Source organism: Palaemon carinicauda, chromosome 16 (genome assembly GCF_036898095.1).
Source record: "Palaemon carinicauda isolate YSFRI2023 chromosome 16, ASM3689809v2, whole genome shotgun sequence".
In the NCBI taxonomy this organism is placed as follows: Eukaryota; Metazoa; Arthropoda; class Malacostraca; order Decapoda; family Palaemonidae; genus Palaemon; species Palaemon carinicauda.
In genome coordinates, this window is record NC_090740.1 from 5,528,609 (window position 1) to 5,545,315 (window position 16,707).

General features: G+C 45.7%; 1 protein-coding gene across 6 annotated transcripts in view; it reads right to left on the reverse strand.

The window, feature by feature from the left end:
* Pask (PAS kinase) overlaps nucleotides 1-16,707 on the reverse strand; it is a 131,493-nt gene that overhangs the window by 11,516 nt on the left and 103,270 nt on the right. The gene's annotated exons all lie outside the window — the stretch shown is intronic.

Consider the following 16,707-nt stretch of genomic DNA (forward strand, 5'->3'; position numbering starts at 1 on the left):
TATAATTTCAAGGGCCACAATTTCTATTACTATCATTATTACTAGTTAAACTACAACCTTATTTGGAAAAGCAGAATGCTACAAACCCAAGGGCTCTAATAAGGAAAACACTCTAGTGAGGAAAGGAAATAGAAAAGTATTGTATAAACTATTGAAGAGACATAATAATAATTATAAACATAAGATCAGTAGGTACTTTAAATAGATAAGTTATATATAAACAATGAAATGAGACTTATGTTAAACTGTTCAACAGAAAAGTATTTGCAACAAGTTTGAATTTCTGAAGCTCCAATCATTCAACTACCAGGTTAGGAAGAGCATTCCACACTCTGGTCACAACAGGAGAAGGCAACTCTGTTGGAATTAGCTTTATTACTTAGTACGGTACTGTAATACGTACTGGATGGTACAGTCTGGGAAAATCAAAATATAAAGGATGGTCAGAATTACGAAAAACTGTGTGATACGCACAAAGGCCTAACTGAACGACAGTGACAGAAATTAATACCCACATCGGGGATAAAATATCTAATAGACCACATATTTTCGTCATATAAACCAAAAAGGAGAACAATATTCAAAATGTAGAAAGAATTTACTCCAGATATATATCACCTAAAATCTTAAAATACTTTCTCAACAAGTCCTCTTATTGTGCAATTTAAGAAAAAAAATACTGGATGTGTTCATCAAAAGTAAATTTACAATCATGAATCACACCCGTTTAATGGATTCCCTTATCAACTAGGGGGACCAATGATAATACGCCTATTAAATTTTTATAGTTTATATATGATGTACTTTAACGTTATTATTGTTCTTAAAACAGTAATTTTGATTGTTCAAAACTTCTTGTAATTTATTTATTTCCCTGTTTCCTTTCCTCAGGGGCTATTTTTCCCTGCTTAAGCCCTTGGGCTTATAGCATCCTTCTTTTCCAATTAGGGTTGGAGCTTATCTCGTAATAATAATAGGGAGACACACGATAATAAAGTAATAAATTTGGCTTCTCCTAGCCTTCTCATTGCATCTCATCTTTCATGACCGGTGCATCAGTTAATGACATTCTCGTTTTGATTCTTCCTACCTCCTCACACCAGGAAACCAACTGCCCCTCTCACTTTGTCTCAGTTTTGCCCCCCCCCCCCCCCCCACCCACCCCCCAATTCAGTAAACATCCCTGTTATGTCGTCTTTTCAATACATTTCTTGTACATGCATAAGTTTTGCCATGGCCACTAAGGACAATAATAATGTGAGGATCCTTTGCTGCTGGGTGAATATGTGCGGTATATCAAGAAGAAACCTAAATGCTGCAGTTGTTGTTGCTGTTTGTTTGCCTTGTTCATGTTATGGTGAAACTCTAATTAGTCATGGACGATGACCCTAATCTGGAAGTCATGCAGTACTAGAAGTTACATTACAGTGAACCCTCGTTTATCGCGGTAGATAGGTTCCAGACGCGGCCGCGATAGGTGAAAATCCGCGAAGTAGTGACACCATATTTACCTATTTATTCAACATGTATATTCAGACTTTTAATACCTTCCCTTGTACGTAGTACTGTTAACAAACTACCCTTTAATGTACAGGACACTTAATGCATGTACTACAGTACCCTAAACTAAAACAGGCACAAATATTAAAGGCAATTTTACATCATGCGTTTCCTAAACACGCTAAAAAGCACGTTAAAAAATGCCAACCAATGTTTTGTTTACATTTATCTCTGATCATAATGAAGAAACAAACTGGAGGTAGAGGTTTGCTTATTACCCAGACATATTTCCCATACTATTCCCTTAGAACTACATCACATCTTCCTACTTTAGATATATATATACAGTATATATATATATATATATGTATATATATATATATATATATATATATATATATATATATATATATATATATATATATATATATATATATATATATATATACATATATATATATATATATATATATATATACATATGTATGTGTATATATATATATATATATATATATATATATATATATATATATATATATATATATATATATATATATATATATATATGTGTGTGTATACACATATACATACATACATAAATACATGCATACATACATACATATATATATATATATATATATATATATATATATATATATATATATTTATATATATATATATATATATATATATATATATATATATATATATATATATATATATATATATATATATATATATATATGTTACTGTATATATATGGGTTATGGAAAAAATCCGCGAAGTGGTGAATCCGCGATGGTCGAACCGCGAAGTAGCGAGGGTTCACTGTACTGCCGATTACCGTTCTATGGTAAAAGAATCCTTAAAAAACGTGAAAAGTGCTGAAAATATCTATAACCCAGCATGTGTGAAGAACTAAGATGGTCAAGAAGAACGGGACATTGGCAAAGAGACTGACAGTCCAAGGTTTCCAGTAAGTGGTTGAGGATGAAGTTTTAGAGTTGCTTGATAAGCATGATGCTGAGTTCACCAAAGAGGACTTTAACTTGTTCACCCAGCACGCAAGTCAGAGAAAGGAAAGAAAGTAAAGATGAATGCGAAGAACAACAACAACGCGGCATCACACTAAAAAAAGTTGGGGAAGATGTTATGGATACTGGAAAAGTTGGAAAGTTGTCATGGATACTGGAAAAGTTGGGGAAAATGTCATGGATACTGGAAAAGTTGGGGAAGATGTTATGGATACTGGAAAAGTTGGAAAGTTGTCATGGATACTGGAAAAGTTGGGGAAAATGTCATGGATACTGGAAAAGTTGGGGAAGATGTTATGGATACTGGAAAAGTTGGGGAAGATGTCATGGATACTGGAAAAGTTGGGGAAAATGTCATGGATACTGGAAAAGTTGGGGAAGATGTTATGGATACTGGAAAAGTTGGGGAAGATGTCATGGATACTGGAAAAGTTGGAGATGTTAAGAATACTGGAAAAGTTGGGGAAAATGTCATGGATACAAAATCCAATTTGCTTCAACTAATTCGAGGCTAATTTCTATTCATGGCTCCGAAAGGTTTATGGTTATGGAGTAAATATCACAGATTTTAAGTAATTTGCATTTTTCCTAACAGTACTTACCTCGATCTACTTTCTTAGGAGTATCTGGGATCTCCTCCCAACCGACCAGAATTTTGTGTAGTTTACCCTACCTCCGTTTTCTATGCGGGGGAACATCTGGCGGAGTGATACGCGCCATGAGGCGACCTGGGGTCAGAGAGCGTGCTCGCTCAGGTCTCGACCTCCAGTAAGTTTTATATAGATAGGTTTCTACGATGTCCTGTAAGGCACTCGGGGTAGGATGGGCGGGCCATAACCCGAAAGTAGTTCGAGGTAAGTACTGTTAGGAAAAACAAATTACTTAAAATTTGTGATTTGTTCCAACACGGAGTATTTAGCTCGAACTACTTTCTTGGGAGACTTATACTTTAGGAGGTGGGAGTGGCCTTCCGGACCTAGAGACCGTCGACGAAGAGAAAAGAGGAACCTAGATAGGAGGCTAGGTTCTGCTGACCCAAAAATAGAAACGAGAAATAGGGAAAACTACGCAAAAAACTATCTTAGTGTCCAAGTAACTCACCTCTGTAAAAATCCTTGGAGACATATTCTTTCACTGACAGTGTATCCCATGGAAGGTGAGCGCAGAAATGACGGGACCAAGAGAGAACCCGTCCTAGGATTTTCTCGAACATTCCTTTAGGTAGTGACCCGTAAAGGTGGATTGTCTTGACCACGTACCTGCCCTCAGGATCTGGCCCACTGCCATGTTCCTCTCAAAGGCCAATGAAGTACTCAGGCCTCTAATGTCATGGGGTCTAGGCTTTCGCGGAAGGGAGATCCCCGAACTGTCGTAGGCTCTTATGATTACCTGTTGCAGCCAGAAGGATACCGTATTCTTGGATACTGGCTTCTTCACCCGTCCTGAGGAAACAAACAGACTCTTGGTCTCGGGGCGAAGTCTGGCCGTCCTCTCTAGGTACTTCCGTAGTGCCGTGACTGGGCACAATAGCAAGTCCCTCGGGTTGTCCGACTGCGCGATTGCTGGCACTGAGAACCCCTCAAACATAGGGTCCCAAACAGCTGGGTTCTGAGTTTTGGCTACGAAGGTGGGTAAGAACCTGAAGGTAGCTTCTCGCCACCCCTTCGAGTGTGAGACCTCGTAAGACAGCCCATGAATCTCGCTTACCCTTTTCGCCAAAGCAAGGGCTAACAGGAAGACCGTCTTGAGGGTGAGCTCCTTGTCTAGGATATCCTTGAGAGGCTCGAAGGGAGGCTCCGAAAGCATATTCACCACTCTAGCCACATCCCACTGGGGCACTCTAGTGGCCTGGGGGGAACATGACTGTTCGAAGCTCTTGATGAGCATCGAGATATGTCTGGAAGCACCTAGGTTGATGCCCTTTAGGAGGAAGACTTGGCCCAACGCCACTCGGACTCCTTTGATGGCTGGAATGGACGTGCCCACTTCGTCCCTAAGATAGACCAGGAAGTCTGCTATCTTGTGAATGGAGGCCACTAACGGCCTGATGTTCTTCGAGGAGCACCATTTTGTAAAGGTAGCCCACTTCGCTTGGTATACCGCGATCGACGACCGTCTTAGGTAACCTGACATCCTTGCTGCGGTCTTCGACGAATATCCTTCCTTCCTCAGGAGACGCTCGATAACCTCCACGCGTGAAGGCGGAGGGACCAAGGGTTTTCGTGAAACCTTTGGAAGTGAAGCTGCCGGAGAAGGTCTGGCCTGTCCGTAAGTGGCCAAAGCGGAAGGCGCGCCAATTCCTTTAAGTCTGCGAGCCATTCCTTCTCCAGCCACCAGGGCGCTACCAAAGTCATCCACAGGTTGTCTGCCCGCCTCACCCTGTTGAGGACCTGCCTGAGCATTCTGAAGGGGGGGATGGCGTATACGTCGAGATTCTCCCAAGGATGTTGAAAGGGGTCCTCGAACGCTGCTGTTGTATCTGGCACAGGAGAACAAAACACGGGGAGCTGTGCGTTTAGTCTCGTGGCGAAGAGGTCTATTACCAGAGAGCCCCACTTCAGGATGATGGTCTTGGCCACTCCTGGGTGTACGGACCATTCCGACCCTACAACTTGACCCATCCCGCTGAGGCCGTCAGCTAAGACGTTCCTCTTTCCCGGAATAAATCTAGCTGTGATCTTGATCTGCTCCTCCTCTGCCCATTCCAGGAATTCCGCTGTGAGACTGCACAGTTCCCTCGACTTCAGTCCTCCCTGCTTTTTCACGTAGGCCACCACGGTGGCGTTGTCGCATATCAGAGCCACGGTGTTTCCCCGGAGTAGACGGATGAACTCTCGGCATGCCCTTTGCACGGCCATCAGTTCTAGCACGTTTATGTTCCGGCTCCTCTCCTTGGCGTCCCATTTTCCTTTTGCTGCCGTGTCGAGAAGATGGGTTCCCCAACCCTCCTTGGATGTGTCCGTGAACAGCTGCATCTCCGGCGGGTCAACTGCGAAGGGCATTCCCTTGAGGGTGTTTGCTCTGACGTGCTACCACTTCAGGACCTCCTTCGTCTTCGGGGACACCGGGACTATCTTGTGCGGGGAGTCCCCCTAGTTCCAGAGCTCCTTCAGGTTCCACTGCACACCCCTGAGTTTGAGCCTCCCCTGGGGGACTAACTTTTCCAACAACGGGGTGGCCTATCAATCTTTGCCAGTCCTTGGCTCGCCTGGGCTGACCCGACAGGAAGGGCCGGAGTATCTGCTCTAAGTTGTCCAGTCTCTCCGCGGAGGGGAAGGCTCTCGCCAACCGGGAGTCTAGAACCAGCCCTAGGTAGGTCATCCTGGTGGAGGGTATCAGCTGAGACTTCTCCAGGTTAATGGTGATACCCAAGACGCTGCAGAACCGCAGAAGTTTCGCGCCTTGCTCCTTCAGTGCTCCCTCTGAGGCTGAAAGCAACAACCAGTCGTCTAGGTACCGAATCAGGCGGATGCCCTGTACGTTTGCCCAGGCTGAAACTGTTGCGAAGACCCTCGTGAGGACCTGAGGAGCTGTCGACAGTCCGAAGCAGAGGGTTCTGAACTGTAACGTCTGGGTACACCATTTTACTCTTAGGAACTTCCAGCTGGAGGGGTGGACAGGGATCTGGAAGTAGGCGTCCTTGAGGTCAATGAACATCATGAAGTCCTCTTCCCCCAAGGCCGCTAAGACCGACTTCGGGGTGTCCTTCTTGAAGTCGATCTTGCACACAAACTTGTTGAGGGTTGAGAGGTCTATGACCGGTTCCAGCCCCCTGTCGCTTTCTCCACCAGGAAGAGCCTGCTGTAGAACCCCGGTCCTGGATTCTTGACTGGGTCTACTGCCCCTTTCGCGAGCATGGCCGAAACTTCCGCCAGCAACACTGTCTTTTTTAAGGGGTCCTTGGGCGCCAACCACTCTGCCTGCTGGTCCGGGATCAGAGGGGGCGGCTCCGCTAGGAAGGGCAACCTGTATCCTTCCTTAAGTACTGCTACGGTCCACGGATCCACTCCGTGGTCCCGCCATGCTTGCCAAGAGTGTTTGAGGCATCCCCCTACCTGAGGCTTCGGCAGGAGTAGGGGGCCTCCCATCCTATCTCCTTCGAGAGGCGCGGCTGGAGCGTCCTCTCCTGAGTTAGAGTAGGATGGTCTAAAGCTCGCCTGAGGGGCCGAAGTACCCCTACGGGAGGGCTGCGAGGGCTAGTGCCAAGACACCGACAGGGTGTCCCTTCTAGGCTGGATCGGCGAGGCACGGGGAGGGTGAGAGACATCCAAAGAGGGTCTCCTATGGGCAGGCCATCTTGCTGGAGGGGGTCTGGGCACTCCCGCATCCTCAAGTTTCCTGACCCTCTCTACAGTCTCTTCCACTGCCTTCAGGGGGAACACCGACTCGCCCCACAAGGGTAAGTTCCTTAAGGCTCTCGCTTCTCTGTCTGGTAGTCTCCTGACCAGCTTACTCAGGACTGTGTCCCTCTTCCGCAGGACCCAGTTAGCTGCCTGAGAGAGGGACTGGTACGATAGGAACTTGAGAGCCTTCCCCCCCCCCCCCCCCCCCCCCCCCCCCCCGAGCTAATTAGTTCCCTCAGCAAGGTCTGGTTCTCGGGGATGGAGAGGTCGTGAGAGGCCTGAAAACCTACTAATGTGCAGGCCCACCAGTCCAACCATGATGATACGTATACCAAATCCAAGGCCATATCCTCCATCATAGAGGTTTCCGTCGGAGAAAAACACTGGAGCGGAGGATGCCCTATCTTAAGCGGCTCCCTGGTTCAGGATAGCAATCGCTGGCTCAACCGTATAGGGACCTCCGCAGCGCCCCTCCGGGAGATAAAATCGCTTCTGAGGAGTTTGGAGGCGCTCTGATTCCTGGAAGCGTCCGCCTGGCTGGCTATGAACCTATCTATGTGGTCCATACCCAGCCTAACGTCCCTCGCCAGGGGAAGAGCCAGGGAAGAGCCAGCAAAGGCCTCTGTTGCACAGGGTTATCCACCAGCCTGCTAAGCCCGGAGAGCCAGGCTTCGTCCGTCGAGGGCTTCGGCTCATCCAGCCTATGATGGCGCCTGATGAGGGCTAGGACCTTCCTATAAGTGGAGACCTCGTCCGTCAAACATTCTCCTCTATCCACGAGGCCTTCGGCCGACTGGTCCTCCGCATGAGTAGGAACGTCTAGGGCGTTGGGCTCCACTTGAGGTGGAGGCATCTTTCTCTCGTGGCGAGCCCTTGGCGGCTCGACTCACTGAGCGGGCAGCCCCGCTGGGACGAGGGTATCCATCATGGGCCTACCCCCTCCTGCGGGGATCCATATGGCTGCGGGCTTCCCGTGCTAACTAGTTGACTCTTACGCTCAGGGCGGTCCATTGAAGGGTCGGAGGCCAGGACAAGGCTGCCAGTCCGAAGGGGCGACTCTCTCCACTGGGCGGATGAAGTCGGAACCTTCGCAGGCTTATGCCTGTCGACCGAGACCTGATGCGAGGACTTCCGTCAATGTTCAAGCCTGCTGGAGTGGCCGTACCTCGAGGATGGAGAAAGAGCTCTTGGGAGCCAGCCAGAGGTACTCGGGGCTGCTGAAGCTCCTAGGAGGTGGCTGCGTGGGATGGTGACACGCACCCAATCTTCTTTTGACGAGCGGCTCCTCCTGTGTTTCCTCCTGGGGGATCTGGAACGCCTCCTGGCGTGGCGAGATTGGAAACGGGAATGGGACCTCCTCCTGCGGGACCTCTCTCGTCTCCTCTTTGAGTCCCTCGGACCTTCGTCCTCCGAGGAGAAAGAGTACGACCCAAAAGAGAAGACCAATGACTGGTAAGAACGTGCTGAACAGTCCGAATCGTCCCGAGTTGCTGATGGCTCTTCGTGCCGGTCCGCTGATGAAGAAGGCTGAAGAAAGACGGGCATGAGCGTTGCTGAGGGCGCCGGGGGAGAGCGAGGCACTTTCCTACGGGTAAACCAGGTGTCGAACTCCTCCTCCAGTCTCATGGGCGACCTGAAGGCAGCCCCCACGCGAGGGGGTCCGAACTTGGTGAATCCTCCATCTCGGCATCTCCCCCGGCCGCTGACGTACCTAAAACGCAGATCCAAGAAGCGGGGGAAGAGGCTGTAGCGGCCTTCCGCCACATAGGATTGTCGGTAGAGACGGGACCTGCTGGCACCAGGACCTCGTCTCCCGAACACACTCCCGTCCCTCCCTCAGGACCCCCACTTGCCTGAACCGACACAACATCCCCACCAACAGACATCACAGACACCTGGGGAAGAGCAATGGGCCACTTCCCTGCAACGGACTTACCTCGTCCCCTACTCTGGGTAGGGGAAGGCGGCAGAGAAGCTCTCTCCGAAGAGGCATCGGGCGAAGCAAGAGGCGAGGCAATCTTGGCTTCTTCGGCGACCTCTTGGTAGCTTTCTTCTTTTTGGTGCCGTAGCGCACCCACTGAACTTCATTCCAGGATTCACACTCCGGACACGTGGCTGCAGGGGAACACACACTGCCCCTACACGACGAACACAAGGAGTGGGGGTCGACTTCCGGCTTGGAAAGAAAAGCCCCACAAGATTTACTGGCCATAGGCCCGGGGCAACGACGGGGATGCTCCACAATGAACCAGTAAAGCACCACAAGACACAGGAACCCAGAGGGAAAAGGTAGGATAAGGTAAGGTATGAACACAAGAGGACCACGTGGGACACAAAGGGTCGCACTGGGTAAGGAAAGCGAAGCGAGATGTTATCACGACGCGACCAGAAAATTTACTGGAGGTCGAGACGCTCTCTGACCCCGGGTCGCCTCATGGCATGTATCACTCCGCCAGAGGTTCCCCCGCATAGAAAACGGAGGTAGGGTAAACTACACAAAATTCTGGTCGGTTGGGAGGAGATCCCAGATACTCCTAAGAAAGTAGTTCGAGGTAAGTACTCCGAGTTGGAACAAAGTACCTTTAAATAAATTTACATCCAGTTCATGGGGCCTAACTATTAAGGAGATGGTTTCTAGCAGTAATGAGGATGATAGTGTTGAATCGCTCTTCCCTCTCTTCACACTAGACACGTAAGGTATTTTCCTGCATTTTCAGCTGTAACGAGGTATAAAAGCAATAATCGATTTTTCAGATATTTTACTTATGCCATACAGCTATGTACCTTCATCAGTCACCTACAGGCAACTACGAGCCTTCCTCACCCACGTCGCCAATACAGCCTCTTGTGGGATAACTGGATCTCTTTGTGGAGTATCAGGTAAGTTACCCATATTTAAAATACTGTATTGTATGTACACAGTAAGGTAAAGTACAGTTAAATCATAATTCATTTAATTTACTTATGATTATAGTAATTAAAAAACATCAAGAACTGTACAGATTAAAAAAAATCAACTCCATTATACCTGACAAAGGTTTTGGGTTTGGGACCTTTAAAATCACTTATATCAACTACTATCATTCTTTATAGGACAAATTTTCTGGAATAAATTGTTTAGTACACAACCTCCCTTCCAGTATGGATTAAGGATGTACACTGAGGTTACAATGTACAGAACTATATGTCAATGAAAGTATAATTCATCAAAATAAACTTTAAAAATCCAATAAACTACTGTATTAGAATTTCTCAAAATCACAAAGCTTAAGAAATTCACACATTCATTAAAAAATATTCAAAAAATTCAGTGTCCCTCGAATCAATATTTACAGATGCCTGCTTTTTCTGTCAGTATCAAAGCTAACAAGCATTTTGGGGACGGGTTGAAACAGATTCTCAACTATTTCCTAAAACATTTGCTCGGTGAGAAGTGAGGAAACATGATAGCCAATGCATAGATTTTATATTCTGTCTAATAGACAGAAGACTGGGAACAAGTGAGTATTCAGGACACATGTATTATGCTAAGGCTAGGAAGATGAAGCAAGCCTTCCGATACTGTGAAAAGTTCAATTATACCAATTCATAACATGGTCCATATATTCTGGAGAAAATCTTATATCTAGGAAGTTACAACAAAATTACCATAACTCAAAAATTACTCAAAAGAATGTATGGTAATGAAAGGATAACCATATGTAATACTTTGCCCATATTATATCTATAACTGCCCAGCTTTTACTATACAGTGCTTCTGTCACTTTCCTAACCTACTGATATAAAGGCTGACAAACAATGAAGGCTATACCCACTACATAATCCTAAGTCTTGATACTTGTATAATTTCATAGCCTTTGGCAACCTGACCCTCTCCCTTATGGTTTTGTGAATTAAACATATTGAAAGATATTTATCTGAATAACAGTTAATACTTATATTGCTCTATTCTTTTCCAGCTTTGCTATCCTTTTGATAATAAAGAATTTCTGGGCTCCGACCCGTGTCGCCCAGTGAAATGCTCCTATAGCACCATTTCTAAGGTATATAACTGCTATATATTACCAGAGAAAAAATAGCATGGGAATGCCAGGTTGAACCCAGCTCGCTCCAATAAAAGATTATTATTTTGCTTTTCAATATGTTTTTTATTACTCTATTTGCGTATTTTACAAGAATAAAATTACTTTAATAGAGCCTATCCTTTTGGCATGATGAGGAAAGAATTTAGTGTAGCATCATTTCATCTACAAAGCAAGTAGGGTTTACAAAAAAGTCATTATCAACTTCTAAACTTCTTAAATGCATCTGGTGACTAAAATTCTGTACAGTACTTTCAAGAAGAGATGGGGCAAAATCTAAATTTCAGAAAATATCTGCAATTTAATTTTAGGATCAGCTACAAAAAATAAACTATATCAAAACAAAGCTATTATTTAAAAAGTATAGTATACAGTATTTACAATTCTATGAGAAACCTAAAATAAAATCTATCCTCTGAAAAAACAATTTACAAAAATAACTTTACAGCTTTATATTAAAAAAAAAAAAAGTTGTGCCTTCAGGATATCCTCTTCCAAGAGGTTGTGAAGTTAAATATAGCACTGAAAAAGCACCTTGTCATGAGAGGTATAAAAAGATGTGAGGGTAGAACTTCCATCCCAAAAGTGTATTCGAGTTATTAAAAACTTCTAAAAAATAAAATCCACAAAAATAGCTTTAAAAACTGTATCTCGCAATCCAACCTTTCAAAGTACTGGCTTAGATGCTCCATACAAATTGAGAAGGTAATTTGCCTAAAAATCACAAATGAGTCTGATCAGGTTAACGCATGAAAAGAAGTGCATTCTTGGGCAGCAGTCATCACCAATAGGTTTGATACACAGCAACTTTGACTAAAAAAGCACGGCTCCTATACTATAAGGGTACCAGTTCCACATGATAATCCAAAAATCTACGGGGGTTTATTCTTTTTAACTATAACCAAATTCCTACAAAAGTCAAAGATATAAAAAGAGATTCAAATAACCACTTTCCTGAATCCCCCACACACAATACTACCTACAATACAGAACTTTATTAATATTCTCTGAAGTTCCTTTGACCGCAAATGCATTCCTTTAAGCATTTACATTTCTACCTCCTCCCTCTGGTCTTTTAACACGTGACTTTTGAATGTCTTTGAATTTCTTCCATTCTAAGTTTTTGCCACTAACACAATTATCAATTTTCCAAGCTAGCCCTTTGAGATTATCGTTTGGAAATTTTGCTTATAATGCAAAAATCCCTAAAACTTCAATTAAACAAACATAAAATCAAATTAAAGTTAAAAATATAGTTTTTAAACTAAAATCCATTACTACCACTAACCGTTGAATAGAAAAGGGTATAATTGCAAGTGCCAACTTGAAAACTTATGAATAACAATATGAAATAACCACTTAAATATTCATGACTCAACAGGGTTATAAGTCTGTTCTTAAGCCCCCATTCTCTTATCAGAGCTAACTGGTTCCTTATAAGGATATTTGCACTTTTGACTCGTTTGAAAGTTCTTAAATCCCTCATATGGCTTGTACCCAAATGGGTACTAGATCCTACAGACAATTTTTTTTAGCGAGGCAGATTTGCAATGACTCGCAGCAGTGCCCTTTTAGCTCTGAAAAGTTTCCTGATCGCTGATTGCTTCGCCGAGATAATTCTAACCAATCAGCGTTCAGGAAACTTTTCCGAGCTATAAGGGCACCGCTGCAAGTCGGTGCAAATCTGCCTGGCTAAAAGAAATGGACTATATATTCACCTCATGTAATGGATTCTGAATTGGACTTATGAATGTGGGTCATAATGACAGACACTGAGGCCTGGTAAGCCATTCAATATCCACGTGCCACCAGGGGAAAAAACCCACACTTGATCTATGAAATGTTATTTTCATTAGTAAAATAAATTTTTGAATATACTTACCCGATGATCATGTAGCTGTCAACTCCGTTGCCCGACAGAAATCTAGGGTCGGGATACGCCAGCGATCGCTATACAGGTGGGGGTGTACACAACAGCGCCATCTGTGAGTAGGTACTCAAGTACTTCTTGTCAACAAGAACTCAATTTTCTCCTCGGTCCACTGGTTCTCTATGGGGAGGAAGGGAGGGTTCTTAAATTCATGATCATCGGGTAAGTATATTCAAAAATTTATTTTACTAATGAAAATAACATTTTTCAATATTAATCTTACCCGGTGATCATGTAGCTGATTCACACCCAGGGTGGTGGGTGGAGACCAGCATACATGTTAACAAAAGAAGCTAAGTATCCCGTATTTCATTTTAGCAGTTATTCAAAATAACAAACATAAAATAAATAAGTACCTGGTAAGGAAGTCGACTTGAACTATTACTCTGCCTTTTTTAAGTACGTCTTCCTTACTGAGCCTAGCGGTCCTCTTAGGATGCTGAACGACTCCTAGGTGCTGAAGTATAAAGGGCTGCAACCCATACTAAAGGACCTCATCACAACCTCAAACCTAGGCGCTTCTCAAGAAAGAATTTGACCACCCGCCAAATCAACCAGGATGCGGAAGGCTTCTTAGCCTTCCGTACAACCCAAAAAACAACAATAAAAAGTATTCAAGGGAAAGATTAAAAAGGTTATGGGATTATGGGAATGTAGTGGCTGAGCCCTCACCTACTACTGCACTCGCTGCTACGAATGGTCCCAGGGTGTAGCAGTTCTCGTAAAGAGACTGGACATCTTTGAGATAGAATGATGCGAACACTGACTTGCTTCTCCAATAGGTTGCATCCATAACACTCTGCAGAGAACGGTTCTGTTTGAAGGCCACTGATGTAGCGACAGCTCTAACTTCATGTGTCCTTACCTTCAGCAAAGCAAGGTCTTCTTCCTTCATATGAGAATGTGCCTCTCTAATCAGAAGCCTGATGTAGTAAGAAACTGCGTTCTTAGACATCGGTAGAGAAGGCTTCTTGATAGAACACCATAAAGCTTCTGATTGTCCTCGTAATGGCTTTGACCGTCTTAAATAGTACTTAAGAGCTCTTACTGGGCAAAGTACTCTCTCTAGTTCGTTCCCCACCAAGTTGGACAGGCTTGGGATCTCGAACGACTTAGGCCAAGGACGGGAAGGAAGCTCGTTTTTAGCCAAAAAACCGAGCTGCAAGGAACATGTAGCCGTTTCAGATGTAAAACCTATGTTCCTGCTGAAGGCGTGGATCTCACTGACTCTTTTAGCTGTTGCTAAGCAAACGAGGAAAAGAGTTTTTAATGTGAGGTCCTTAAAAGAGGCTGATTGGAGCGGTTCAAATCTTGATGACATTAGGAACCTTAAAACCACGTCTAGGTTCCAGCCTGGTGTGGACAACCGACGTTCCTTTGAGGTCTCAAAAGACCTAAGGAGGTCCTGTAGATCTTTGTTGGTGGAAAGATCCAAGCCTCTGTGGCGGAAGACCGCTGCCAACATACTCCTGTAACCCTTGATCGTAGGAGCTGATAGGGATCTTACGTTCCTGAGATGTAACAGGAAGTCAGCAATCTGGGTTACAGTGGTACTGGTTGAGGAAACTGCATTCGCCTTGCACCAGCTTCGGAAGACTTCCCATTTAGACTGATAGACTCTGAAAGTGGATGTCCTCCTTGCTCTGGCAATCGCTCTGGCTGCCTCCTTCGAAAAGCCTCTAGCTCTTGAGAGTCTTTCGATAGTCTGAAGGCAGTCAGACGAAGAGCGTGGAGGTTTGGGTGTACCTTCTTTACGTGAGGTTGACGCAGAAGGTCCAATCTTAGAGGAAGAGTCCTGGGAACGTCCACTAGCCATTGCAGTACCTCGGTGAACCATTCTCTCGCTGGCCAGAGGGGAGCAACCAACGTCAACCGTGTCCCTTCGTGAGAGGCGAACTTCTGAAGTACCCTGTTGACAATCTTGAACGGCGGGAACGCATACAGGTCGAGATGGGACCAATCCAGCAGAAAGGCATCCACGTGAACTGCTGCTGGGTCTGGAATCGGAGAACAATACATCGGGAGCCTCTTGGTCATCGAGGTAGCGAATAGATCTATGGTGGGCTGACCCCACAGGGCCCATAGTCTGCTGCAAACATTCTTGTGAAGGGTCCACTCTGTGGGGATAACCTGACCCTTCCGGCTGAGGCGATCTGCCATGACATTCATATCGCCCTGAATGAACCTCGTTACCAGCGAAAGCTTTCGATCTTTTGACCAAATGAGGAGGTCCCTTGCGATCTCGAACAACTTCCTCGAATGAGTCCCTCCTTGCTTGGAGATGTAAGCCAAGGCTGTGGTGTTGTCGGAGTTCACCTCCACCACCTTGTTTAGCTGGAGGGACTTGAAGATTATCAAGGCCAGATGAACTGCCAACAACTCCTTGCAATTGATGTGAAGTGTCCTTTGCTCCTGATTCCACGTGCCTGAGCATTCCTGTCCGTCCAGTGTCGCACCCCAGCCCGTGTCCAATGCGTCCGAGATGAGACGGTGGTCGGGGGTCTGAACAGCTAATGGCAGACCTTCCTTGAGAAGAATGCTCTTCTTCCACCACGTTAGCGTAGACCTCATCTCTTCGGAAACAGGCACTGAGACCGCCTCTAGCGTCATGTCCTTTCTCCAGTGAGCAGCTAGATGATACTGAAGGGGGCGGAGGTGGAGTCTCCCTAACTCGATGAACTGGGCCAGCGATGAAAGTGTCCCTGTTAGACTCATCCACTGCCTGACCAAACATCGGTTCCTTCTCAGCATGCTCTGGATGCATTCTAGGGCTTGATTGATCCTTGGGGCCGACGGAAAAGCCCGAAAAGCTCGACTCTGAATCTCCATACCTAGATAGACAATGGTCTGGGATGGGACGAGCTGGGACTCCTCTATATTGACCAGGAGGCCCAATTCCTTGGTCAGATCCATAGTCCATCTGAGATTCTCCAGACAGCGACAACTTGTTGGAGCTCTTAAAAGCCAGTCGTCCAAATAGAGGGAGGCTCTGATGTCTGCCCAGTGAAGGAATTTGGCAATATTCCTCATCAGTCTGGTAAACACAAGAGGTGCCGTGCTTAGGCCAAAGCACAGGGCTTGGAACTGGTACACAACCTTTCCAAAGACGAACCTTAGGAAAGGTTGGGAGTCTGGATGGATGGGGACGTGAAAGTACGCGTCTTTCAGGTCTAACGAGACCATCCAGTCCTCCTTCCTGACCGCTGCTAGGACCGACTTCGTCGTCTCCATCGTGAACGTCTGCTTGGTGACAAAAGCATTGAGAGCACTGACGTCCAGCACCGGTCTCCAACCTCCTGTCTTCTTCGCTACCAGGAAGACACGGTTGTAGAAGCCCGGGGATTGATGATCCCGGACTATGACTACCGCTCCCTTTTGTAGCAAGAGCGACACCTCTTGTTGCAACGCTAGCCTCTTGTCCTTCTCCTTGTAGTTGGGAGAGAGGTTGATGGGAGATGTAGCTAGAGGGGGACTGCGGCAGAACGGAATTCTGTATCCCTCCCTTAGCCACTTCACAGACTGAGCGTCTGCACCTCTGCTCTCCCAAGCTTGCCAGAAGGTCTTGAGTCTGGCTCCTACTGCTGTCTGGAGAGGAAGGCAGTCAGAACTTGCCTTTTGCGGACTTGGAACCCTTCTTGGATTTGCCACGGTGACTGTCGGCACGGGTACCTCCTCTGCTGGAGGTTCTGCCACGAAAGGGCGGGATGAACCTAGTTGCAGGTGTGTCTACTGCTGCAGGGCGGAAGGGTCTAGGCACGGAAGGTAAGGTTTTAGCCTTACGTGCGGAAGATGCCATCAGATCATGGGTATCCTTCTGG